The sequence below is a fragment of the Melopsittacus undulatus genome, chromosome Z (genome assembly GCF_012275295.1).
Source record: "Melopsittacus undulatus isolate bMelUnd1 chromosome Z, bMelUnd1.mat.Z, whole genome shotgun sequence".
Taxonomy (NCBI): domain Eukaryota; kingdom Metazoa; phylum Chordata; class Aves; order Psittaciformes; family Psittaculidae; genus Melopsittacus; species Melopsittacus undulatus.
In genome coordinates, this window is record NC_047557.1 from 5,468,991 (window position 1) to 5,495,421 (window position 26,431).

Below are 26,431 nucleotides of genomic sequence, written 5' to 3' on the forward strand. Positions count from 1 at the left end.
ACCTGATGTAAAATAAACAAAACTGTGAGGATGAGAAATACAGAGAAAATTTGTAGGCCACAAAAAATTTAGTCTCTCCTCTAAGACTAAACAATTCAAAGCACTGAGTAGTCTTGCTTATTTAGACTTAATTCTTAACTGCAACTTAACCATTTCTTCCTGTGACAGAGCCCCAGTGATGTGTCTTTGTGAGGCAGATCACACTCCTCCAGCATTTGGTCCTTGACATTGCCCACCAAGACATCCAAGGGAGGTCAGGAAAACAGATAATGACCTTTTCTTTAGGACACAGTCTAAGCCTCAAGCAGCTTCTGGCCTAAAAGCTTTTTGAGCCAGAGGTGAAATTTTTGTGCTTACTAGTCCTGACTGAATTTTTCTCCAAGGGACTTACTCAGTGTCTTCATAGGCTAAAGTGAGCTTTTTAACATTCGATGTTCAGTTGTGCCACATAGTAAGTATCTTTGTTTATTTTGTAGTGTAACTTTAGGAATAAAATTAGATAGCCATATCTAGAAGAGATGTTATATAAAGAAAAAAATAAACACCCTCAACCCCAACAAAACAAACAAATCCCCCAGTTTTCTGGTGGGCTGTGTCAGGAAAACCTAGAAAAAAATTCTTCTAGTAATAAATGTAGTATTTAATGACAGAATATTCTGTCCCAGTGTTCTGTTTCATAGTCAAGAAACACAGAAATTAAAAATCATGTATTCCTTGCTGTTACAGAGATGTGATGAATTGTATCAGCTGCAATAGTAACCAATGGGTTGTATGTCACCAGAGTCCTTTTTTATCTTATGAATATTCCATCTTTCTCTTTTTCTTTTCTTTTTTAATTCATTAGGGACTGTAGTGATAGGGCAAGGGGTAACGGGTTGAAACTTAAACAGCAGAGGTTTAGTCTTGATATAAGTAAGAAATTCTTTACTGTTAGGGTAGTGAGGTACTGGAATGGGCCCAGGGAGGTAGTGAATGCTCCATCCCTGGCAGTGTTCAAGACCAGGTTGGATGAAGCCTTGGGTGATATGGTTTAGTGTGAGGTGTCCCTGTCCATGGCAGGGGGGCTGGAACTAGATGATCTTGAGGTCCTTTCCAATCCTAACTATTCTATGATTCTATAAGTGCTTTTGTGTGAACTCTTTGCTTCCAACCACATTTTCCCATGGTTTCTCACCTCCATCATATATTCTTTCATTATTATTTATCATTTTTACTAGTAAATCTTAATCTCTTTTCATTCTTCTTACTGCTGCTTTGGGCCCACCTTTTCCTTCCCTTTTTTACATACTGCTTCCTCTGCCATGTTCTTCTTTTATTCTCATGTCCATAAGCCTTCCCAGCTAAAGACTCCTTTTAAACTGGCTGTGAAAGTGGGTTGCTTTGCTCCTCTGAGAACTCCACCTCTCCAGAGAGTGGGAGACTTTTTACTGTGGTTTTCCTTCAGAAGTTTCTTGTACATATCACAATAGATGCCAAATCACTTTCATTCTCTCTTGACAAGGGAATAGATCTCAGTACTCACACCATACAAGAGAACAGAATGACATATATTGTGAGAGAAAATGATCCTCAGTGTAAGATGATCTCACTTTCATTCAGAATAATGGGATACTGGTCCATTTACTTGAAAACTCATTTTAACTCAAATCTGTAAACACATGTTTCTGTGTAACAATGTGAGGCATTCATTCTGGCATTCCACAGAGATCAACATGTTATTGGTTACTTGTATTATTGGCATTTTAATGCAATACATGTCACAAAAGGTTCCCTTTTCATTTCATATTGTCCTTCATATTATGTCGTACTTCATCACACAATGTGCTGTCAACAGACACAGTAACAAAAGAAAAGCTGATATGGTGTGACAAGATGGGCAGAGGTCACTTTGATACTACATGATGTAGTTTTCCAGAACATGTCAGCAATGTCATATTCTTAATATTTGTATTAAGCTTTTTATTAAAAGCTGTCTGCTTTTATATATTTTTTCATGTAGTTGAGCCACCATTCCACTCTATTCTCCTGAGATTTCTAAGATACTTAGGCTTCGTATTTATAAAAGTCAAGGTGCAGAAACCCCTCCATTCACTTGAGACTCCCCAAGAGACTCTTTAAATACTGGAAACAGCAAAGGTTTCAGAATTGGCCTTCTTTCAACAGTATCCTGCATGGCTTTTGCAAATATGCAAAGAATTTGCATTACTCATATCTGCGGGTTTCCAGCATTCTATCCCATCATCTGCCCAAGAATTAAAACTGCATTAATCTTTGGATGTGGCTATAGGCACTTGGATTGTGGCACCATCTTTTTGAAAATGGGATTAATTCCCTTCATTTTCTTATTACCTTGCAGTTCATAATTAAATGTGTTATGTTTTGTACCTATAGTGTTTCCATAAGGGGGAGGAGTTATCTGTTTGTGACAGCTGAACATATATGAATTTAGTGAGTTAAAAATTCTAAAATAGGAAGTCAGGTTCCTTTAAAGGAGAAATATCTATTAAGCAGTGGTTCAATTATACATCCAAATTCAGTGGAAGTGTGGATTATTATTCTTCTGTCCCATTAAAATAGGTATGAGCTGAGTAGACACTTTCAAAAGTTTCTTTTTGCTCATTTGTAGCTGCTGCTCTCTAGTCATGCTGCTGAAGAGGTACTTGATAGAAAAAAAGGTAAACAAAATCAAGAACCACCACCAACAATAATGCCAAGGAGAAACATCTGTTTTCAGCTGTGTGATCATTACTTGAATGGGTTAATTCTTGGCTAGTTTTTCTTCTTCTAGTTGCAATCTATGTCAGATGAATAGATGAATTTGTCCCATTTTCACTTCTCATTACAAGGCTTGTCATGAAAAGTGAATTATCACAGGATTTTATTGCCTGATGTATTTGGTGAATTATGACAGTGTGCAGAGGACATTTACCCTCTTTTAGTATTGTATGGCTTGATTGACTGTTCCTGGGCATGGAAAGTAGTACATGGGAATTCAGTGCCTTATTCTTTGCATGCAAAGTCAAAGATGACTCTATTCAACAGAGCTAGGAATAAAATTGGATCACATTTAAGCGCGCATCAGGATCAGGCAATGTTATGCCTGTGCAGCAATCTTGCAAAATTAAACGAAAACTAAGACTGCAAGCCATGGTAGCAGAAGGGCTTAGCATAGTTAAAACTTTTGGCCTGTAAAAGCATTTGCTTTTATGTTGCCTGAGTTCTGAGCTCCAGGATGTCGTTTCTCTGCAGTGCATTTGGTCCTTTATCTCTGTGGTGAAAATATTAACAAGTATTATTCTTGGTGAGAAACACTGTCATTTGATGGTTTTCTAATAAGATGATATGTCAAGAGGACCATTATGTTCTATTTTTCTGATATTACCAGGATTCATCCCAGAACCTTACTCAATTACAATAACTAGGAAAGAAGGTCAACAGAAAGCAGAACATTTTAACAGCCTGTATATTATGTTTTTCTCCTATCATTTGCCTGCAGCTAGGCTTACTATATTTAATACATGAGTGGTGGGGAAAAAAAAAGATTGATTTTACCTTATAGATAATCAGGGAACACACTGTTCTTTATGTCACACATTACAGATACAGTCATACTACAGGAAATTACATAATGGCCATTACATTAAAGTTCTCCACTTAATATACATGTAAGTCATAGGTATATATTGCTCATAACCAAGTTACAGGACAGATGGGAGGCAAGCTGTCCTGATATGAATGAAGACACTGTAAAGTTGCAGAGTCTTAGAAGTGTAATAGAAATGCACTGTACCAGTCAGTGCTAACAGAGGAAGTTGAAGCCATGTTGGCTCCTAAGTAAACTCACATAGAATCATGGAGTGGTTTGTGTTGGAAGGGACCTTAAAGTTCATCCAGTTCAAGTCCCTGCCACAGGCAGGGACACCTCCTGCCACAGGCAGGGACACCTCCTGCTAGACCAGGCTGCTCCAAGCCCTGTCCAACCAGGCCTTGAACACTGCCAGGGATGGAGCATTCACAGCTTCCTAGGGAAACCTGTTCTAGGAAGATCTAGAAATTTATTACTTATGTAGAATCTACCAGTGCTTGGAGGATAGCAGGTAATATCACCTTAACGTAGCTTTTCAAGTCCATGTGAAAGAAAATGCATAAGCTCCTTGTCTGTCTGAAGAACTGCGAGAGGTTTCAGCTGCTATTCCAACATAACACATAGATGTGAAATTCAAGGTGAAGTAAATATATAGTGGAATGTATATACATATATATATAAATATGTAATTTTAATTAATAAATTTATTGGAGGCCATGCTCTGATTGCTGGCTTGAAGGCCAACTGGCATGGTTCATACAAACTTGTTCCTTTTACTCAAGAAGAGTTTGGCCTTCTATGACAGGGCTACAAAGATGATGAACAGGGGTGGAGCAGTTGATGTCATCTACCTGGACTTGTGCAAAGCATTCGACATCGTCCCATATGACATCCTTGTCTCTAAATTGGAGAGACATCAATTTGATAGGAGGAGCACTCGGTGGATAAAGAACTGGCTGGATGGCCACACGCAAAGAGGTGTGGTCAATGGCTCAGTGTCCAGCTGGAGACCAGTAACAAGTGGTGTCATTCAGGGATCAGTGTTGGGACCAGTCTTATTCAACATCTTTGTCAGTGGCACGGACAGTGGGATTGAGTGTGCCCTCAGCAAGTTTGCCGGTGACACCAAGCTGTGTGGTTCAGTTGATACGCTAGAGGGAAGGAATGCCATCCAGAGGGACCTTGACACGCTTGTGAGGTGGGCTGATGCCAACCTCATGAAGTTTAACCATGCCAAGTGCAAGGTCCTACACCTGGATCGGAGCAGTCCCAGGCACAGCTACAGTTTGGGCAAAAAGGAAATTCAGTGCAGCCCTGCAGAGAAGGTCTTGGGGGTGTTGGTCAATGAGAAAATGAACATGAGCCAGCAGAGTGCACTTAGACCCCAGAAAGCCAACCGTATTCTGCGCTGCATCAAGAGGAGTGTGACCAGCATGCCTAGGGAGGTGATCCTGCCCCTCTACTCTGCTCTCATGAGACCTCACTTGGAGTATTGTGTGCCATTCTGGTGCCCTTAACATAAAAAGGACATGGTACTGTTAGAACAAGTCCGGAGGAGGGCCACAAGGATGATCAGGGGACTGGAGCACCTCCCATATGAAAACAGGCTGAGCAAGTTGGGTCTGTTCAGCCTGGAGAAGAGAAGGCTGCGTGGAGAACTCATAGCAGCCTTCCAGGATTTGAAGTGGGCCTATAGGGATGCTGGGGAGGGACTATTCATTAGGGACTGCAGTGATAGGACAAGGGGTAACGGGTTGAAACTTAAACAGCAGAGGTTTAGACTGGATCTAAGGAAGAAATTCTTTCCTGTTGGTGTGGTGAGGTACTGGAGTGGGTTGCCCAGGGAGGTAGTGAATGCTCCATCCCTGGCAGTGTTCAAGGCCAGGTTGGATGAAGCCTTGGGTGATATGGTTTAATGTGAGGTGTCCCTGCCCATGGCAGGGGGGCTGGAACTAGATGATCTTGAGGTCCTTTCCAATCCTAACTATTCTATGATTCTATGAATCTATGAATCTATGAATTGATAGGTCCTGACTGAGCTAATGCACTGGAGAATCTTGCAGGCACTATAAGGACAATTTACCTTCATGAGGAGTAACAAACAAAGGATTTTTTCCTTAAAGAGTTGTAGATCCTTTGTTGAAATATTTAAAGGTTATCAAATGCATATATTGCTCAGACACAAAACTTTGTTAGTTCTTAATTGCAGAGAGTAAATTGGTGGATAAGCTATCAGAAGCTGCTCATGGGAGAAGTTCTGTAGGCTTTGTGGGACCAAGTTCTTCTTTACTGAGTAAAAGTTGAAGGACTGAGGTCCATAAACTATGATCAGTCAATTTCACGAATATCACCGTTCCAAAGAGGACGGTTCCATCAGTTACTAGTTATTCAGCCCTACCCAAGAAAGCACATCATAATATCTTTAATCAATCCCCAACAAGGAAATAGCACAGGCAGAAAGTTTAATGCATTTTAATCAAGGGTCACAGTCATCTGAATCTAATGTTAAGAAGATACTGTTATTCACCAACAGTACTGCCTGCCACTGAGCATTGTGTAGAGGTACAAACAAATCATGCATAAAGCTATTAACATATTTATCATTAAATGAGGTCTAATATCAGATTTATGTCTAGCCAAAACATTATTCCTTACAATACTATCCGTTAGCTGTTCATAAATATGTTCAAGCAATTTAGGCAATGTCGGTAATGGTGGAACAGATGATAGCACTACCCCAGGGTAAAATGATTCAGACTGGTGTCACTCCAAGCTTCATGTCTAGAAGTAAACTGACTATTCATAGAATCATATAGAATCATAGAATAGTTAGGATTGGAAAGGACCTCAAGATCATCTAGTTCCAACCCCCCTGCCATGGGCAGGGACACCTCACGCTAGACCATATCACCCAAGGCTTCATCCAACCTGGTCTTGAACACTGCCAGGGATGGAGCATTCACTACCTCCCTGGGCAACCCATTCCAGTACCTCACCACCCTAACAGGAAAGAATTTCTTCCTTATATCCAGTCTAAACCTCTACTGTTTAAGTTTCAACCCGTTACCCCTTCATAATAACATAATAGCAGATTAATCATAAGAAAGCAAAAGGATGGGAGAGACAGCAATCAGAGGTGTTGTCATATTCTGAAGTCCAGATTCATCCATTCTGACCAGTCTTCAACAATCCTACTGCTTAGTGAAAAAGATGGAAAGAGGAAGATAACTTTTTTTGCCTTTTTCGATATGGGACATTGTAACCCTTAATTTATAGCACTTATTCAGGCAACTGATCTTGATTAAGTTTTTCAAACCACAACGGGTTATAAACACCAACTTGAACAAAGAATACGTGAATGGTATATACCTAAAGAATCAGGGTAATAGGCTCTTGGCATCTAGAAACATGACCTCTAAAGCAGTATTAGCAATAGGATTGTCACTTGATTTAGTCTACTGTTTGTGGCTAATATTAGAATAGGTAAAAGTCTAAAAATTAATTTTTGAGGGAATCAAGAAGTTGCACATTCTTTTAATTTAGAGCAGTGTACCTACTTTGGAATTATCTAAGCACCTATCAAGACAGGGTACATGAACTGATTTTAGGAAGATCTGTGATGTGTATTGCTATATTCCTACAACAGTATGTCTATTGTCTTTCTCTTTGTAAGGAAGAGATTCTTAATCCAGTTTTATATTACCAAAATCGTAGTCCTTTTCATGATTACTTTTGGATTCTATTTTTCATTCTGACCATCCACACACTTAGGAGTGGATCCTAGCCAGGATCACAAGGAATAGTTAAATATTGCCTGTATAAAAATCCATGTGCTGCCTGTGGAAACCATGTCCCAGGGATAATTTTCATCAGTATTCTTTGACTGCAAGAGGAGGAATGTGTACGTATGAAGCAGCAGTAAATGCAGTTTGTATTATACAGCTGACTGACTGCTGTCTCAGTGAATGTAAATTAAACTGCAAAAATTAGAAATCAGGAATATTTTCTGTAATACAAAGTACAACTCTGAAAGTCTGCTTATGACTGATTTGCTAGCAGTGATCAGAGGATAAAACTAAATTATTTTTTGCAGGTAGGTCTTCATTAAGGGCCAGATTCAAGACTGCTTGGATTCAGTAAATGAATTCCTTTCTTCACATCATCAGATATCTCCTTGTACTCTTGTTTAGGCCCCTAGAATTGTATATCTATAATCAGGAGGTACAGCATCTCAGCAAAAGCTCTTAAGCTTAGGTCCTTGCTTTCCTCTTTTCAGTAGTCCCAGCAAAGAAACAAAATTGTGATTTGATTCTGATCCCAAATAACTCAGTGGAGCATGCTTATATTCTCAAGCACCGTGAAAGTCTCGTAGGAGTTCTTCAGGAATGGTGGCAATCCATATACCAACAAAATGGAATTATACTAAAGCTGATCATTGAGCAGACACATTATATCCAGGTCATTAAACTCAGTTGTATATGAAGGATTTAAAAGAGACTAGTGGTGTAGTATATTGTGGAAACTACTTAAATCCCAAACTTCTGGGAATCACAGTTTGTATATTGGTTTTTCAAAGTCAAAAGGTAATGTATTCTCCCCCACTTCTTGGACAATAGTATGCTGGACCATAATGTTTATTGATCACCATTCTTTCATCACTTTCCATTGACCATTTGTGTCTGTAGTTATTCATAAGGACTATTGATTGAGTAGTAATTACCCTTTAATGTAGATCACCTAAGGTCACTGATACAAACTTGCCTTTCTTGATTTTTGTTAATTATTTTATTAGGATTTTGGTTTTCTCATTTTCAGTTTTGGAATTAATTTCCTTTTTTGTGCCTTTTTACAGGCCATGAAATATATAGGTTGTTTACGAGCTGTGAAGAATCTTCAACTTTATCAGTTGTCTAAGGAATATTTATTTCTGCTGCTACTATATGCTAGTGTTTAAGAATATGATATGCATTTTCTGCTTAAAGTCTGAAGTGGGAATAATTAGTGTAAAAAAATGCAATATACTCAGAAAGATTTTTTTATTTGTTTTTCCTATGGGACGCTGGTGGACTGTTACTTGAATTGCATCTCCTCTTCAGAATGCATAATGAATTTACCTTCTTGTAGAAGTTACTGGAGTGTAAGTAGTGTGGAAGTATGTTTGAAAACATGGCACAGAACTTTAATTCTGGTCTTACAGTCACAATAGCTGAGCCAGCACAGAGAGTGGGAGTATTAATTTACTACTGAAGTGTGGGTCCACAAAGAATTATTGCACTCTGCTAGCAGATAATTAGAGATAAATCTGTGAGATGGGGCTGTTGTTTGATACACTTGTCTGCTATGTCTGAAATCAAATCTTGAGTTGCTCCATGGAGAGGTCATATCTTCCAATCCATTTTTACAGAACCTAGCACACCAAGGGTGTGATCATCACAGAGTTTGTCTTTGAGATGACACAGCCTCAGAAGTTATGTTAAGCACTAATAGAGTTTATTTGGTCATCAAATTGCAACAAATGTGGATGACATTCAAGCAGACAGTTTTGGAGGCAGTAAAGCTAATCAGCTAGTATTTTGGTTTTTTATAGACTTCTGTGTTTAAGTCTATTTCCATGCTTGCACATACAAAAGACATTAGAATTTCATGGCACATACATATCTGAAAATTCACCCAAACCTGCTTGCATCACCCCAACCTGTTTGTTTGGGTTTCTCTTTTTTTTTTTTTTTTTTCCCTTCTCTGGATTGCCTTTTATCAAGATGCATGCTCTGAATCTGTTCACATAAGTTCTGAAACAAATGGAATTTTAATTGTCTTCTTCCCCAGGCAGTTCATAGCAATAATATTGATGGCTTAATGAGTGACTAAGCAGTTAGGACATGTTTGTGGGAACATTGAATCCATCTCTGTAAATTAGGAGATACACTTCTATAATTATCCATTGTAAAAGATATCTGCCTGCCACATAGAGGAAAATTAAGCACATAATTTTGTCAGTAAGTATACTTTGATCTAAAATGCTGTTACTGATGCAAACTCAGAAGGTTTGTAGAAAATATGTTGAAACATGTTAGACATGTGATTCTTTGCGAAGTGTAAAATGAGTTTCAGAAAGTGTTTTGTTCATTTCAGGCTTTAAAGACTTCACAGCTACTGGCCATGCTGCTTTGTCTTTGGAATTTTGAAATTCCCCATGGCTGTTTTTCACACTGACCTTTACACTGGCTTGTTGTCCGTACTTGACATGGATCAGGCAGACAAAAGCTGCTTTCCTCTTGTCCATCAAACTGAGCTCTTTCTAATTTGTCCTTTAAAGCCATGTCATGCCTTCTGTGAAGCTTCTGGACATGACGAATCGCGGGAGAAGCCATTTCTTCAGGAAGGCCAGAATGTCTTAGTCTCTTACAAAAACTATGAAAGTGACTTCAAGGGTTTACTGCTGCTACTATGTACAAAACAAAGAAAAAAAAATCATGATGCATTAGAGGTTCATATAGATGAGTTATTCTAGTCCTAAGATGAAACTGTGCTATTTAATCTGCCAAGATTTACTTATCTGCAAATAGTTGTGCCATGAAACAGCTATGCATGAGGGGGCACTTCCCTGATCCCCTGGGAGGTAGCTATAGTACCAGAGACAGGCAGATGATTTTAGCTGGTAAAGAACAGCCCAGCTCCTCTTAAAAGAGCACATTAACCTGAAATTTTGCCCATGCTACATGTTTTCCAGACCAGAACTGATGTGAGCCTTGGTATTTCAAAGAAAGGATCTGACTCCTTTCATTAACTATCTACTGAATATGCCTTGTCTGCTGTCACGTAACATTCTCCTGTGAAGACAATCCAAACATGCCTATGGAATGTTTTGCAGAAAATGAAATTATTTCTGGAGTTAAATGCATGGGCCAGAGCTAACACATGGTTTAGTGTGGCATGACAGGATGGGTCTTTTCCATTTTGCCCCATAGTCAGATGCTGCTACTTGAGTTTTAGTTTAAGGTCTTGATAAGTTCTAATGAAAGTGATATAGTCCTCAAAAGAAAGGGCAAAAGCATAAATTTCAGAAACATAGGTAAAAAAGTGTAAAAATTGGGCTTAGATAAAGAAGTGCATGCTAACAGGGCTACCCAGGAGAAGAAAATGTCTACTATAAAAGAGATTTTATTACACTCAAAATTTCTTCCAGTTACTGTGCTTGTATATGGTGTCAGCTGACATCTTGACTGTAGGAATTTTTGAAAAGTGCTGAGAATCAGCCAATGTGGCTGAGGTCAGCAGTTAGTAACTTCTTGGAGGATTAGGGCTGAGCTACAAAATGGAATGTGTCTCAGCTCTTTGCATGGTTTTTTTTTAAAAAAAACAAACCAGCTTGCAGTGGTGACCAGCTCTTTGGGCATTTGCAAAATGCAGTTTCAACACATGGTTTTTCATTAGTTAAATTAGTTTACACTTCTGTCATATCAAGAAAGCAATTCTAAAATGCTTGATCTGGGATTCAATCTGCTACTCATAAGTGTTAGCGTAGGAATACACGCATAACCACCAGAATGGTTATATGAGGTGCTTTGTTGCAGGACTTGGAAACCAGGGGCACTTGCCCAAACTGGCTTCGACCTTGTCACATCGCGTTCGCAATTTATACATCAAAAGTTTTGCAATTAATGCATATTCAACATAAATTGCTACCTTAACTAATGCTCTGATAAACAAAGGGAAGAGTGGCTTTGCTGGGAGACTTGCCAGACCTGTCAAGGATGCTTTAAACTAGTTGTGCTGGGGGAGGGGAGCATCATTCCATCCCAACACACCCAGTCAGTTGCCAGCACCTATAATAAATACGCTGAGCAAAGTAGTGATATTCTAGCTGCTCCAGCCACTGAGCTGGCTTCATTTAGAGCTCGGATCAGATGCCTCTATACAAATGCCCGTAGCATGGGGAATAAACAAGAGGAATTAGAGATGTGGGCACATCTACGGGGGTATGGTATAATAGGCATCACCAAAACATGGTGGGATGGCTCCTTTGACTGGAGTGTTGGAATGGAAGGTTATAGGCTTTTTAGAAAAGACAGGCCCAGTAGGAGGGGAGGGGGAGTTACGCTTTATGTTAGGGATAGGCTGGAGAGTATGGAACTCTGTCTGGGAACAGGTGATCAGTTAACAGAGTGCTTGTGGGTCAGGGTTAAGGGGAAATCGGTGATGGGACACATTACTGTGGGGATATGTTACAGACCGCCTGATCAAGAGGAACCTATGGATGAAGAACTCTATAGACAAATAGAAAAAGCCTCACGCTCACAGGCCCTTGTTCTCACGGGGGACTTCAACCACCCTGGTATCTGTTGGAGGAACGGCAACCTGGGCTGCAACAAAAGGAGTGTGACCAGCAGGTCGAAGGAAGTGATCCTGCCCCTCTACTCTGCTCTCGTGAGACCTCACTTGGAGTACTGTGTGCCATTCTGGTGCCCTTAACATAAAAAGGACATGGTACTGTTAGAACAAGTCCGGAGGAGGGCCACAAGGATGATCAGGGGACTGGAGCACCTCCCATATGAAAACAGGCTGAGCAAGTTGGGTCTGTTCAGCCTGGAGAAGAGAAGGCTGCGTGGAGAACTCATAGCAGCCTTCCAGGATTTGAAGTGGGCCTATAGGGATGCTGGGGAGGGACTATTCATTAGGGACTGCAGTGATAGGACAAGGGGTAACGGGTTGAAACTTAAACAGCAGAGGTTTAGACTGGATCTAAGGAAGAAATTCTTTACGATTAAGGTGGTGAGGTACTGGAATGGGTTGCCCAGGGAGGTAGTGAATGCTCCATCCCTGGCAGTGTTCAAGACCAGGTTGGAAGAAGCCTTGGGTGATATGGTTTAGTGTGAGGTGTCCCTGCCCATGGCAAGGGGGGTTGGAACTAGATGATCTTAAGGTCCTTTCCAATCCTAACTATTCTATAATTCTATGATTCTATATGCATGAGGGATTGCCTCATCAGTTCATTATGACATCAGCCTCTTCTGCGCTTGCGCAGCCCCCCTCTGGTTGTCGTCCTGATGTAGTAAGGTGTCTTTCTCAGATGAAGTAGGAAGTCTTCCTCGCTTTGTCCTTTTCACCTGTCCATTCTTTGGACAGGTCCCAACCATTATGTGGATGCCAGCATTCTCTTGTTTTCACTTGGCTGTCTCTAGTCAGTCTGCATGTTCTGCTTGGATAAGGTTTTACAATACTTTCTTAAATCCACCAATGCCAAAATTACAACTAAAGTACAAAAAGATTAACTAAGGTACAGAACAGCAAAATCAAAGGCCTACTATTGATTTGCAAACTTTCAAATATAATTATTTCTAACATAAAATTTCACCCTTTTTCTAACATAAGAATGTTAAAAATAAGTTTCTAAACAAATGTGTTGTTTACAGACCTTTTCTGTAATAAATAAGCATATTTGGAGAACACCTCAACCATTCCCAAAGTAGAAATCCAAGGCAGGTGGTAGCCCATCAGTATTTACATCTTTTCTTGTGTATAAAAATAAGGCTAGAGAATGAGTTGAGAATTGATTCCTAACTTGCATGTGGCTAAACTTAAGAGACATTATTCAATCTGTGATATATTTTTTAAATACTCATCCCTTTTTGCAGCTTTATTCCCCAGCTGAAATGATTTCATGTTATCTCTTATTACAGGTGTGAAATAGAGTCCTGTTCCTTTTAGGATTTTCTATCAGACTACAGTAATCACACTTCGGAAAATCTAGATCTTGATTAGTAAACATGTCTGCTCAATCTAACTGTGAATTTCATACAGTTAAGTACTAAAGAGTCTGATAAAACTGCCATTGATTTTAAGCATTCTTAAAAATGAAGCATCAGACCCTACATTAGAGCCACTATGTTCTGCTTAGGTGAAAGGCATTTTGCCTGATCTCTCCCTATAATTCTTCTTCTAGTTGTGTTTACAGATGGAATAAGGACAGCTAGAGGACTCTTACCTGATCAGCTCATTCAGCAAAATTGAGTGAACTTTGTTTTATGTTCAGACAGTTTAGCAATGATGCCTTTTATATGACTAATTTATGTCAAACATGTCAAGAGTGTTTTTTCAGATGTACTGCATCCAGTATGGCATCAGATAGCTGCTGTTCAATACACAGCTGCATACCTAAGTGAGCAAAGTAGTAAACATATGTATCAGGCCTGAGGCATTCTTACTGAGAAAATCCACTAGAAGGAAAGACATGCAGGACCTCAATGTACAAAGTGGATTTTTTTGAGAAGTTGCTATAATTTCCTGTTTTTCAGCATCCTTTATTGCACTTTTATTTTATAGGCAGAGCCATATAACTTAAATTTATTTTGTTCCATTCCAGTAGTCAGAAGACAAAACCCAGTGAGAATTTGTAATGTAGCATAAAAAGAATGTGTGGCATTTATAGGATAATTCATGTGGCATTTATAATGTTGTGATCATTGTCAAGAAATTTGGTGTTGTATCCCAATAAGGTGTTAATTACTCAAGTGTGAATTATTTCACTCAGGCTGTCCCTGGGTTTTTAGATGTTGTTAATATGTGCAAGAACACTGAAGGGACCTAATGCTTCAGCAGTATTTGTAAAAAAACCTTAGCATACAGCAAGATTCAGGCTCCCAGCTCAGAGGTTATTGCAAAGGATAGCCATTATTTAAAGGTATCAAATAAATGCATATTTTTTAAAATATCAGATTGTGTTAGGTGCTCACTTCACACCAAGATGCCTGTCTACCCGTCACTGACAATGGAAGGATCGTGTTCATAATACAGGGGATGAAGAAGATGAAGTTCATCTTTTTAGCTATCCTGATACCTTCATAAAACAATGGAAGAATTGTCAGTGTAGTCCTAGGTACTAAAGCATGTAATAAAACCATGCCATTCAAAACAGTTTGAGGAATACTAGGTCAGTTTGTAGTGCAATGCCTCTGAGACTTCCCTTAAGTTTGAAGCACCACATCATTGTCCAAAATCATATACTCTTCTAGCTCCTTCTCTGTTGAATAGATGGGTATCTTCAACACTAGCTTCAAGCTGTATGTTTGTTACTCCACTCTTGAGATCATTGTATTCAATAAATACAATATTAAAATAAGCTACCTCTCTTCAAAATTGAATAAAATATTTCTCTGCAGTACGGCTTTGGCTGTTACAATATTGAACAAAACACATAAGTGTAGGTTATATATTAAGCCCTATCATAATTCCTCAAGATTGGAAAGTTTTCAGATTCAAAAAGATTGAAATAAGACAGACATCTTCATGTTCATCAGCCTTAATAAGTACTATTGATCCTAATTACCTACCTTAGATTCAGACACTAAATTAAGAACCTGATAATAGAAACTGGTATTTTTTCATCTTAGTGTATCAGGGAGTAAAAAAATGCTTTTGAAGGGAATTCCAGCTCCCTTTGAATCAGATTCCGTGCCAAATTTAGCTCTGGGAATGCTAACCTGGCTGTTTTCAGCAATAGCAGTTTGAAGAAAACAAACACTAAGAAATTTAATATGAACCCTTAAACCCTAAGTTTGATTAGAAATACTGTTATCTTCCATCCTTTCTCTGTACCTGTAAAACATATCGGGAGAAAAGAAAAAAATGTCTGAAAACGAGCCTGAGTGAAAAATTTCAGGAAAAATTAAAAGGCAAAATATTTTCACTGTTAAGTCATGCTACTTGTGTTATGGTAAAGGGTAATTCACACTTCTAGCTTTGTTGAAGGGGACTGATCAGGCTTCATGTCCTATCAAGGGATTCACTGAGAAACAGTAGGAATTTCTTTTATGTCTTTATAGCACAAAGCAAGTAGAGCTCAATTGCTTCTTTTACAGATAGCACAAAGACTTATATAAGGAATAGGCTAGAAATAAGTTTAAAACTAGTCTATGTCTCCGCAATTCAAAGTAAAGAACTGGAGCTGCAGTGCGTGTGTGGGAAATGTAAAGCAATTTGATATTGTTGTAAATGATCAGCAGATTACAGCCCCTGAAAGCAAAGAAGAAATAGAAAAGGTGATATGATTTAGATGTGGTATGGTACTTCCTAGGGCTACCTAGGGCTACTACTAGCTAACTTCCACTCATACATCAACCCTTGCTTTTGGCTGTATATAAAATGAGAACAACAAGATACTGAAAGCTGAATTCATGGGGAGAAATCCTAGCCCCACTGAAGTCAGTGAAGAGTCCCACTGACTCAAATTGAATCTATATTTCACAACTGGCATTTGCACAGTGTGACACAAAGTATCTGTTCCAAATATTTCATGGCTTAAAATAACACTGACAGCCTATCAAAGCAAAGATGTACCTTATTCATAAAAATGACAACATTGTAATTATGTGATGGTCTTAAAGAGGTTATTTTGGGGAAAAAAAAAAGTCCTCTGTAGCTTTTTCACTTCCTGAAAAATACAGAAAAAGATGTAGAGTTAGCAAGATGTTAGCCTCAGAAAGTAATTTAACATGAATATAATTATTCAAATTCCACTGCTTCAAATGATATTTTTTTCAGATTAATAAATCTGCTGAGATACAAAATTATCTGATTTATATCTATGTATTAGTAGATCTGAAATATCAGTTATTACCTGCCTACTTAATGCTTAGATTGTTATATAATTTTATGCAGCTTCTATAATAGGAGCAAAAGGAACAGAAATAAAGATTTTCTGGACACCGTTTCAATTACATTTCCAGAACAGCGAATAACACTCTAGGTTAAATTTTCTCTGATTAACATAATCTAAAATAAGATATCATAGTGTTAGCTAGTAATTGGTGTGGTAAATAGGTTCATTTACAAGAGTAATTTCTTTTTTAATTGAAATCCAGGAACTGGGTACATCAGAAATAATTTATGATACGAAGACTTTGTTTCAGCAGGAGTTTTAGTCATTGTAGTGCATACTCTTCTAATAAATGAATTGAAAACTACCTGTTGTCCATATAAGAGCACAAAGATGTTAATCTTAAAGGCTGTACAGTAAGTAAAAATACTTTGTGAATAACAACAAAATCTTGACCTGATCCTGGGCAATGAGAACAAAATCACTGGCAGTGCTTTTTTTGTAGTGACGGATGATGGGGTTAGCATACAGCATGAGAATCTTCATAAAACATGAAAGTCAGGAAGCCTGCCTCTTATTCCTAGAGATTCTTTGATACTGAGAATGCGCAGAAAAAAACTCTTCTCTGCTGGCTAATTCATAATTTACAAAATTTGGCAACTGACTTCATTGGAGCTCTGAATTTATCCTATTCTTGACATAACACTTTTAGATCTCATTTCCTTTAGTGAAAATATTCTCATTCAATACCTGTCCTGCTTTGCTCTAAAATATAGTGTCCTGGGAATACAGCCCTTGTGTAGAAAATTCATTAATTCCTAATGGGATTTCTATGTGTAAATTTATTAGATAAGCAGAAAATAATTCTGCAAACCATGACAGTGTTCACTGCTGAAAACTATTTTCTCCCATACCAGCACCACTGGGTTCTTTTACATCCAGTTCAAGACAAATAGCACAGAGGATATGTGGCTTCTTTATCCTATAGTCCTTAAGGACACAGGGCATAACCTGATGGAAAATACCCTGAAATATGTTTTTTAAAGCCCTTCCAATGTTACACACAAAGAAGTAAAGTTACCTTTAAATAAGGATTTTAATTTTGAAGAAAATGGTTATTATCAAAATAAGCCTATCTCTAGAAGGAGAGCATGTTCATACTGCTGTTGGACTTAGCAAAATCTGCTGTGGAGCTAGCAGGAACTCGCATTTAGCTGAGAAGCCAGCATCTGGCAAAGACTGATAAAAAAAAACCTAGTGCTCACTTTACATTGTGTCAGTTATTTTTGCTTTTTTTGGTAACTGCATGGTATTAACACATTTAGGAAAACATAAATCTCAGTGCTGAATGTTACATACCTCCCTCACTCCCTGCACATCAGTAGTCAAATTGCATAGAAGCTTCTCTGTAGCTGTTAAACCCAGTGACAATAACTAACTTTACTCCTAATTCAGGCTCCATTTTAGATCACTGAGTCATCAAACAGAGGACCCACTAGTTTGGGGTTCAAGCTCAACATAAGGTATGTGATTGGAAATGTTCTGTTCATACACAGTTCATTTTACATATTCAACAATAATGCTAGTGAAAAACTTTTCCAATAACTGCTACTACTCTTTTCTCAGATATGGCTAGAGCTATTTTATTTCTATTTGGAATCATAGAATTGCAGAATCACAGAATAGTTAGGGTTGGAAAGGACTTTAAGATCATCTAGTTAAAGGCCCCCTGCCATTGTCGGGGATGCCTCACACTAGACCATGTCACCCAAGACTCTGATTTATATCACATCGTTTCTATATTAATATTCTGCTGGAGAGTACCTTCTATTCCCTCTCAGAATATCATTACTCTGTCTGCATCAGGCACAGAGTGCCACATCTGAACCTCCAAGTCTTAGAGTTGAGCCCTAAAAAACTGTTTGGATGTCCGAGCCCAAGGAGTGGTGGTGAATGGAATTAAATCCAGTTGGCAGCTGGTCACAAGTGGTGTTTTTTTCCCCAGAGCACAGTACTAGGGCTGGTTCTGTTCATCAGTAATCTAGATGAGGGGATTGAGCACACCCTCAGATTGCAGACAACACCAAGTTGGGCAGGGGGAGTGCATCTACTTGCTTCAGGGTAGTAAGAATCTACAGAGGGATCTGGACAGGCTTAATTGATGGCTTTAGGCTGATTACATGAATTCAGACAAGGCAAAGTACCAGGTCCTTTAACTTGGATCACAACAACCCTGATGAATGTTCCAGGTTTGGGGAAGAATGGCTGCTGTTGCAGGGGGGTTGGACTAGATGATCTTTTGAGGTGCCTTCCAACCCTTGGGATTCTGTGATTCTGTGAAAGCTTCTCATGAAAAAAGACCTGGGAGTGCTGATTGATGGAGCTGAACATGAGCAGTTTGTGCCCAGGCAGCCAAGAAGCCAACAGCGTTCTGGCCTGTATCAGCACCAGTGTGATAGCAGGGCCAGGGCAGTGATCACCCCCCTGCACTGGACACTGTTGAGGCTGCACTTGTGCTCAGCTCTGGGCCCCTCACTACAAGAGAGACATTGAGGTGCTGAAGCGGGTCCAGAGGAGGGCAGTGGAACTGGGGCAGGGCCTGGAGCCCAAGTGTGATGAGGAATGGCTGAGGGATCTGGAGGGTTTAGTCTGGAGAAGAGAAGGCTCTGGGGGGACCATATTGCTCTCTACAACTACCTGACAGGAGCCAGGAGGTGGCTAGTCTATTCTGCATAAGAAGTGATAAGACAAGAAGAAATGTGTCGGGGAGCAGGCGATAGATTTAATATTTGAAAAATTTCTTCACCGAAATGGTATGCAGGCTTGAAACAGGCTGCCCATGGCAGTGGTGGAGTCACCATCCCTGGAATCATTTAAAAGTTGTGTAGATGTGGTGCTTCAGTGGTGGACTGAGCAGTTCTTGATTATCAGTTGTACTCACTAATCTTAAAGCTCTTTTCCAATCTGTTTCTATGTTTCTGTGATTTTCTTTATACTGGACATTTTCTGGGGTTTAGGTTGCTTCATTGCTGAATGAAGTCTATAAAAATATTTAAACTCATCTTTCAAATGTTTTAATATAATATTCTCGTATCTAAAAGAATGATTTGGACTAGGACATAAAAAAAAATCCTCCGAACTTTCACTCACTCATTCTCATATGTAACAGCCTTAAGAATACTCAGAACTTCTCTCCACATAAGGATGCTGCTTACTAAAGAAAGAGTCACTTTTGTAACTGCAAAATAAAAATAATTTTAAAAATCAGGGGTTTTGTATCTTAGGACTGACTTGTCAGTTGCACATCTGGAAAATGCACAAGAAAACCAGTTATGACTATGATTTCACCTAGGTTTTCAATGCAGCAGAAGTTGTGTCATTTGGCTAAAGCATTTACACTTCGCAACAGAGATTTAGAATAACTTGTAGAAAAATCAGAAGCCATACTAAATGGGTACTAATACTGCAATTGGACAACAGGCTCCAGTTAATCTTCCGTAAAAAGTAGATGAAACATAATTCCTCACATAAAGCTAATTCTGTGGTTTCCTGGTTCCTGTGGGCTGTACTAGCAGATGGTATCAGCAGCATCCCTTCAGCTTTGGCTAAGAGTCAGCTTCTCATTTCAATTTTTCTCTTTTTAATTTCAACCCTGGGCACTATATACAGTAACTGCTCTAGTTTGTCAAATAATTATTGCAAAATACCAGTTGTGGTGAAATTTAATGTCTACCTACTAAACAACAACTTGCAGATAACTGGCTTTTTTTCTCTGCAGCCAGACACAGAGACAATTCAAATGAACTTTCTTCAAAAACTACTCAAAGCAGATCAGTTTAGTGTCACAGAGCGTTCATCCTTCCTAACATTTTGTGTGTCTTTTGCTGTGATATCTTTCAAGTGCTTTTCCATTTTAGTCATGGGTTCAAAGTGCACTGCAAAGATCCTTTGATACTCTTCCAAGTCAGGGACTGAAGAAGTAAAGTTTAAAGCTGGCCTTTTATGTCCTCATTGATAGAGATGATTCTCGAGGAGATATGTCTCCCTCAACAACCTAACTTTCCACAGCCATGGCCTTATTTTCCTGTACCCTGGAGACCAATCTGCCTGTCCTCAAAAGCAGAAACCATACCTCTGTCAACTGTGATGAATCTCCTGGGCACGTTCCCTTTCCTAGCTTGCTCACTGTTGAAAGCAAGTACAGGAGTCAAAATGAATGGCATAACATTTTCCTGGGCAGGTTTCCTTTCTTCATACAGAATAAGGATCATTGTTAGTAGCCACCCTCTCTGTTTTTTTTATGGATGGTGTAAGACAAGTAAGGATGACAAAGGAGATCTTCTTTCTTGACTGTTAGATGGAGAACCCTATTCTATTCAATGCCACAAGTGGTGGGAATGTAAAGCTAAAAGAAGAGTGATTGAACACAAGTACAGGCATCATCAAAGCAAAGTCAAGTATGCTTAGTAAAAGTTTAGATGGTCTAGCTAAGAAAATACTACTGATTTTTATAGTAAGATTGCACAGATGATCAGAATTAAGATTGCATGGAGAATATGATATATATATAAATATAATCAAAAGTGAATGTGTGAGAGCAATCTTTTTATCAGTGGTGATTTTTTACATAAGAATACTCTTTGTAATTTCTTTGTATTATATACATAAAATCAAACATAATTTATTGTCAGAGATGTTGGGAAAAGGGATTGTAAGCTTGGTGGGATATATAAGCTATAATGTAAGGATAACAATTTGTATCTTTTATTTTTTTGATTGTTAATTTTATTTGGATTTTACTGTATCCACTCTTTTTTATTATTATTATTTTACTGATTTATTGTAATCTTATAGTTATTTTAAAAAATTATTTTTATCTACAAATAATGATGTTAGCAAGTGAAAAGATCCATTATTTATGTATCAGAGCCCTAATTTGCTGCAGAGGAAAAAGGTTCTTTTCAAATGACAAAAAAAATCTAGATTTTTGGCTATTACTCTTTTTCACCAGGACAGTAACAGTCTGTTAGTATAATTCTGCCTCTACACTTCTGAAAAACATAATGTCATGCAAACCTTTTATCCTGAAATTATGAAGAGTATATATTACTTCAGCCATTTTAAACTGCATTAAAGTGTCCAGTGAGATAAAAATAACAGCATTTTCCTTCCTAAAGTAACAGCATGAATTTAGCTCTCTGTGACTGTCTCTGTAAACATTTTCTAGGGTACTCCTAAGGATGTTTTAAGAAATAGAAGCTTGGTGCTTAGGAAACAAAAAAAAATCCAACAAGTTTCTTTTATTAATGTTCTTAGAGATGTAACTCTGCCCTTGTCTTGATGACATTCATTAAATATTTACCAAATGTGTCCTTCTACATCATCTTAGTATGTAACTGATCAAACATTTAAAAGCTGTCAACAGTGGTATATTTATAAGTTTGACTGCAGAGTCCTTATGTTGCGTACAAATGTTGCCACTGAGCAAAACCCATTCTTATGCAAGAGAAAAAGAGGCAAAAGTCCTTCTGGTATTTTCTGGACAGGTATTCTGGGTTGTTGAAATAGGAATTCAACAATTTCACAAGTAGCAGGTCCCTTCCCCACCCACTATTGGGTATTGGGGTGTTGCTGGGGAGTACTGGTTAGGAGGGTTGTTTGCATTGTATGATTACTGACACTTGCTTTAGTACTCTAATGATGATGGTATGACAATGACAAAAGTATGTCATTAATATTAAAACAAACATCACAATACTTAACATCTCTTAATATTAAGGAATATAATGAGTATTCCTTAATATTCAGCAGTGCTTACCTGCTTTGCTGAAGCAGAACTATAGTTGTTATCTATGCACATATTAGAAACATAAGGAAAGAGAATTGGTTGGGTCAGTAGAAGGACAGGTGCTGGGAAGTGATCAGCTGTGGTCATGGATGATGCATTTAAAGCAGGCAGATAAAAAAGAATGAAAAGAGTTAATAAGTGGGAGGATGAAAGAGATAAAAAGCAAGGCTCAACAGCAAGAATAAAGTTCTTAGAACCAAAGTCTATTAGTATACAAGATTATCTGCTGTAGTGAATGATAGATATGCTGTTTCTTGGCTCACTGGCACACTAGATGGGATAAGGTATTCACAAGCAGACAATAGTAGGAAAAAAAATCATGTTCTCACAAGCAACAACATGACAAAGTAACCTTAACACGGCTTTCAATTTTGTAATTTCCTTGGTACTGTTTACATGACTTAGTGGCAGATACTGCAGATCAGTAAGTCTGTCTGAGGTTTTTAATAGGTTGTTTTAATAAGCCTTTCTTGCGATTTGTGTTTCTGATACGAACAGCAATTACCCAGGCAAGTAATGAGACTCTAATGAACATGTCTTTCCTAGATTACTTTAGAAGTTCATCAGGGAAGCCTGATAGCATTGTAAAACTAAAATCTCTCTTTTTTCTCCCTGTCAGGACACATCTGATTGCTCTACTAAGTACTGTCTACATGAATAATTGAGAGATAAAAAGTAAATATATATAGGGGTGTGTGTATATATGGGTGTGAACATGAAATATATGATTTTTATTTACCACAATTTTTATTACAGTATGATATTAAAAAAAAAACCAAAACCCAGTTTCTGCATAAGGTCTGATCCAGATCTGTTCATTAGTATATTTGTTTTCACCACAGGTTTTGTGCCAAATTGTGTCAGAACCCCTTTGTGCAGGAGGGAGCTTCTGAAATTTTAGTTACTTGTTATTTCTTAAGAAACCTTAATCAACCAACAATCCCCCCCCCCAAACAAACCCAAAATTAGAGGACTGAAACAAGGCTGAAAACTTTAGTTCAATGTGGTGCCATAATGAACAGTACTATACAACAAAGTGAGAGGATGACTTTACCTCTTCTTGCAATAGGAATGAGCAATAATCTTGACTTATTTTACTACCTATCAAAATTGCTGTACAACTAAGCATTACCAATTATATAAGCCACATAACTTAGGGGTTTAAAAGGTTAGGGGGGATTTTTTAAGTAGTTTATTGGCAAAAGAAGACAATATTGCACATCCTTTTATTTTACTGTTTTAGACATTTATCTTATGATGGGTGTTTATGTTGCCAATCTAAGTCCATCTGAGCTACTTCAATCTTAGCAGCTTTATCCACTTGTTGGTTATTGTGGTGTTCCTCAGTGGCCTGACTCCTAGGTGTGTGGGCATCTACATGGTGTACCCTCACCACCAGCTCCTGCACCCAGGCAGCGATATCTTGCCATAATGCAGCAGCCCAGATGGGTTTACCTCTGCATTGCCAGTTGCTCTGCTTCCATTGCTGCAACCACCCCTACAGGGCATTTGCCACCATCCATGAGTCAGTATAAAGGTAGAGTACTGGCCACCTTTCTCACTCAGCAATGTCCAGGGCCAGCTGGATGGCTTTCACCTCGGCAAACTGACTCGATTCACCCTCTCCTTCAGCAGTTTCAGCAACTTGTCGCTGAGGACTCCATACAGCTGCCAAAAGCCACCTCCAAAGACTGAGGGACTTTTTCTCTCTTGCAATTGCTTTGTCAATTCCCCCTTCTCTAACAAGTGATCCCAGCTGCTTGGCTTCTGTACCTGCTAGTTTGTGACCATCAACCCCATTATCCCAACATCGGAGCAGCCAGGTGATGATGTGCTCCCCTGATTGACGGGTGAAATCTTTCCGCATATTCTGCAGCTCAGTTGAGGTCCGAGATCGAGAAGTCACCTATTCTTCTTCGTCGTGCGATGATGACCCCTGATCAGATACTTCATCCTGCCTCTTCCTTCTTGCCTCCTTTCTGTTTTTCTCTTGTGTACAGGAGCAACCGATATTGGTACAAATTGGTCCTCTAGTTCAGCCACAGTGATTATCACTGCAGTTTGAGTAGCAACTGTACTTGTTGCTGGGGTAGCTGCACTATCTGTCGCAGTCAAGGGTTGAATAGCCGCTGTATTTGTTACTGGGGTAGCTGCACTGTCTGTCACAGCTGAAGTTTGGGTAGCAACTGTACTTGCTGCTGGGGATGGTGTAGCTGCTGTACTTGGAGTTGGAACAGCTGTGCTGACTTCTGCGTTGCTCTCAGATCCAGGGACATTTTTTTCCTTTTGAAGGTGCTGGATAGTGTCGAACAAGGCCCTATAGGCATAGGCCAAGCCCCAGCACGTTGCCGTAATTTGTCCATCTCTGGTATGGCCAGGACGACAACACGCCACATTTAGGTGTTTTACTAATTCTTCCAGATTCCTCACTTGTTCGGGAGTAAAATTCCAAAGTACTGGAGGGGCCCACTGACCTAGATGCTTGCCCATACTATCCCACACACCCTGCCACTCATGGCTGTCCAGCCTCTAGGAAGATCTCCTGGTCCTCCTATTTTGTTGTTTAACCCCAATACAGGACCAGACCTGACTCCGCTTAACTCTTGAAATCAGATGAAATAACTGTGGGCAAAATGCACTCTGTATGCGTGCTACTATGGTGATCCCCATCACAATCAGCATACAAGTCTCAACAGTGTTAAAAGGCCATTCAAAAACTTCAAAACCCTCAAATGATGTTGTAGACCATCTGGAGAGAACACTGGGAGGATAGAAGAATGTCTCTTTCACAGGTTGACCACCTGACAAGGAGAAAAAAGATGTGAAATTCCTAAGCACTTCTATTATATACCTCCCAAATTATAAAGTTGGTGACCATACCGGGAGCATAAAGCAGATCAGTTTCATGATCAATGTTTCTATTATATTACAAGTCATTAACATAAAATACAATGAGACAAGAACCTTAGCCCAAACCCCATACTTGATAAACACTAACACAGCTAATATATATGAAAAGTAATTGGTAAAATCCTGAAACTGTGAGATCAAGAGAAAAAACTGTGAGAGCCAATAAAACAGCATTGTGACAAATGACTATAAATTCTGTCAGATTTGTTGTTATTTCGTGGGTTTGTGCCCCACATTGGGCGCCAAAAATGTCATGGTTTAAACTAAATCTGCACAGTTCCCCTTTTGTTTCCCCTCCCCCCCCCTCACCTTCCCACTCCCGGAGGGATGGGAAGGAGAGCCAGAGGAATACAACTCCCACAGATTGAGGTAAAATCAGTCCAGCGATTAAGGTATAACAGAAATCTCTACTGGTACCAATAACAAATCAATGTTAGAGGAGACAAACAGGGAGAGAGAATACGATACCACCCACCGCCACGAGGCCAGCCCCAAAGAGAGCGAGCTCCCCCCTCCCCTTCTGGCCAGCTTCCAGTTGCCTCTCTGAGCCCAGCCCCGAGGAGAGAGCTAACCCCTTCCCTCCTGGCCAGCTTCCAGTCCACTCCCTGAGCAGGACGTGCTGTGGTATGGAATACCTCCCTGACTAGCCCAGACCAGGTGCCCTATCTCTCCCTCCTCCCTGGCAGAGCATGAGCTACTGCTGAACCCATGACAATGGGTTAAAACCCATCCTAGGGATTATTTTTCTCTTCTAATAGACAGGGAGTCCTATAAACACATTTTGATGTTGAGGTCCTCATTAGAGAGATTAACATTTGATCAAAATAATCTCACCACAAACTGTAATTCATGAGTGATGTGACTCAAAAATTTTAACGGTAATAAGTCTTTGAGCATTGAGACAAGAGTTTCTTTTATAGCACAATTAACGTATGCTTTGGGTATACAGCATACATACCTCATGACTTTTAACTGCCCAAGGTTGACCTTTAGTCATGTAACAAAATAATCTGTGAATAAACAGGTCTTCTGTACAGAAAATTACTTGATAACAGTATGGTCAGAATTTATCACCGTTTCAGTCTCATGAGCTGCTCATATTAAATGATGGTCTGAACTCCAGGTATATGAATTCATGGCTTAGGAATTTCAATTCCGGTTTTAGGCTTTAAAAGCTTTTAAGTTCAAAAAGAAAAACATTAATGTTCAAAACCCAATTTTTAGTTTGTTTTTTTTTTCTACAGATATTTCACACAAACAGAAACACAGGTACTGTTAATTCTCCTGACACTGCTCAAATAAAAATCAGTGATACCTTGTCTCAAACAATATTTAGTATAAAAGATGTTCAGTCAAGCTGATTTGACTAAAGAGAAAGGTAAATAGCAGCAGCAAAATCTACCCTTATCCCAGAAAGAGACCTGAGAACCAGATTCCTAGGCCAAGGCCCCACAACTTTTCCTCCTGGAACTCAGTTGCTTTCCTTTGAGTT

General features: G+C 39.0%; 1 protein-coding gene across 1 annotated transcript in view; it reads left to right on the top strand.

Annotated features, from left to right (window-relative positions):
* Window positions 1-26,431, top strand: part of RIT2 (Ras like without CAAX 2) — a 201,488-nt gene that overhangs the window by 147,961 nt on the left and 27,096 nt on the right. The gene's annotated exons all lie outside the window — the stretch shown is intronic.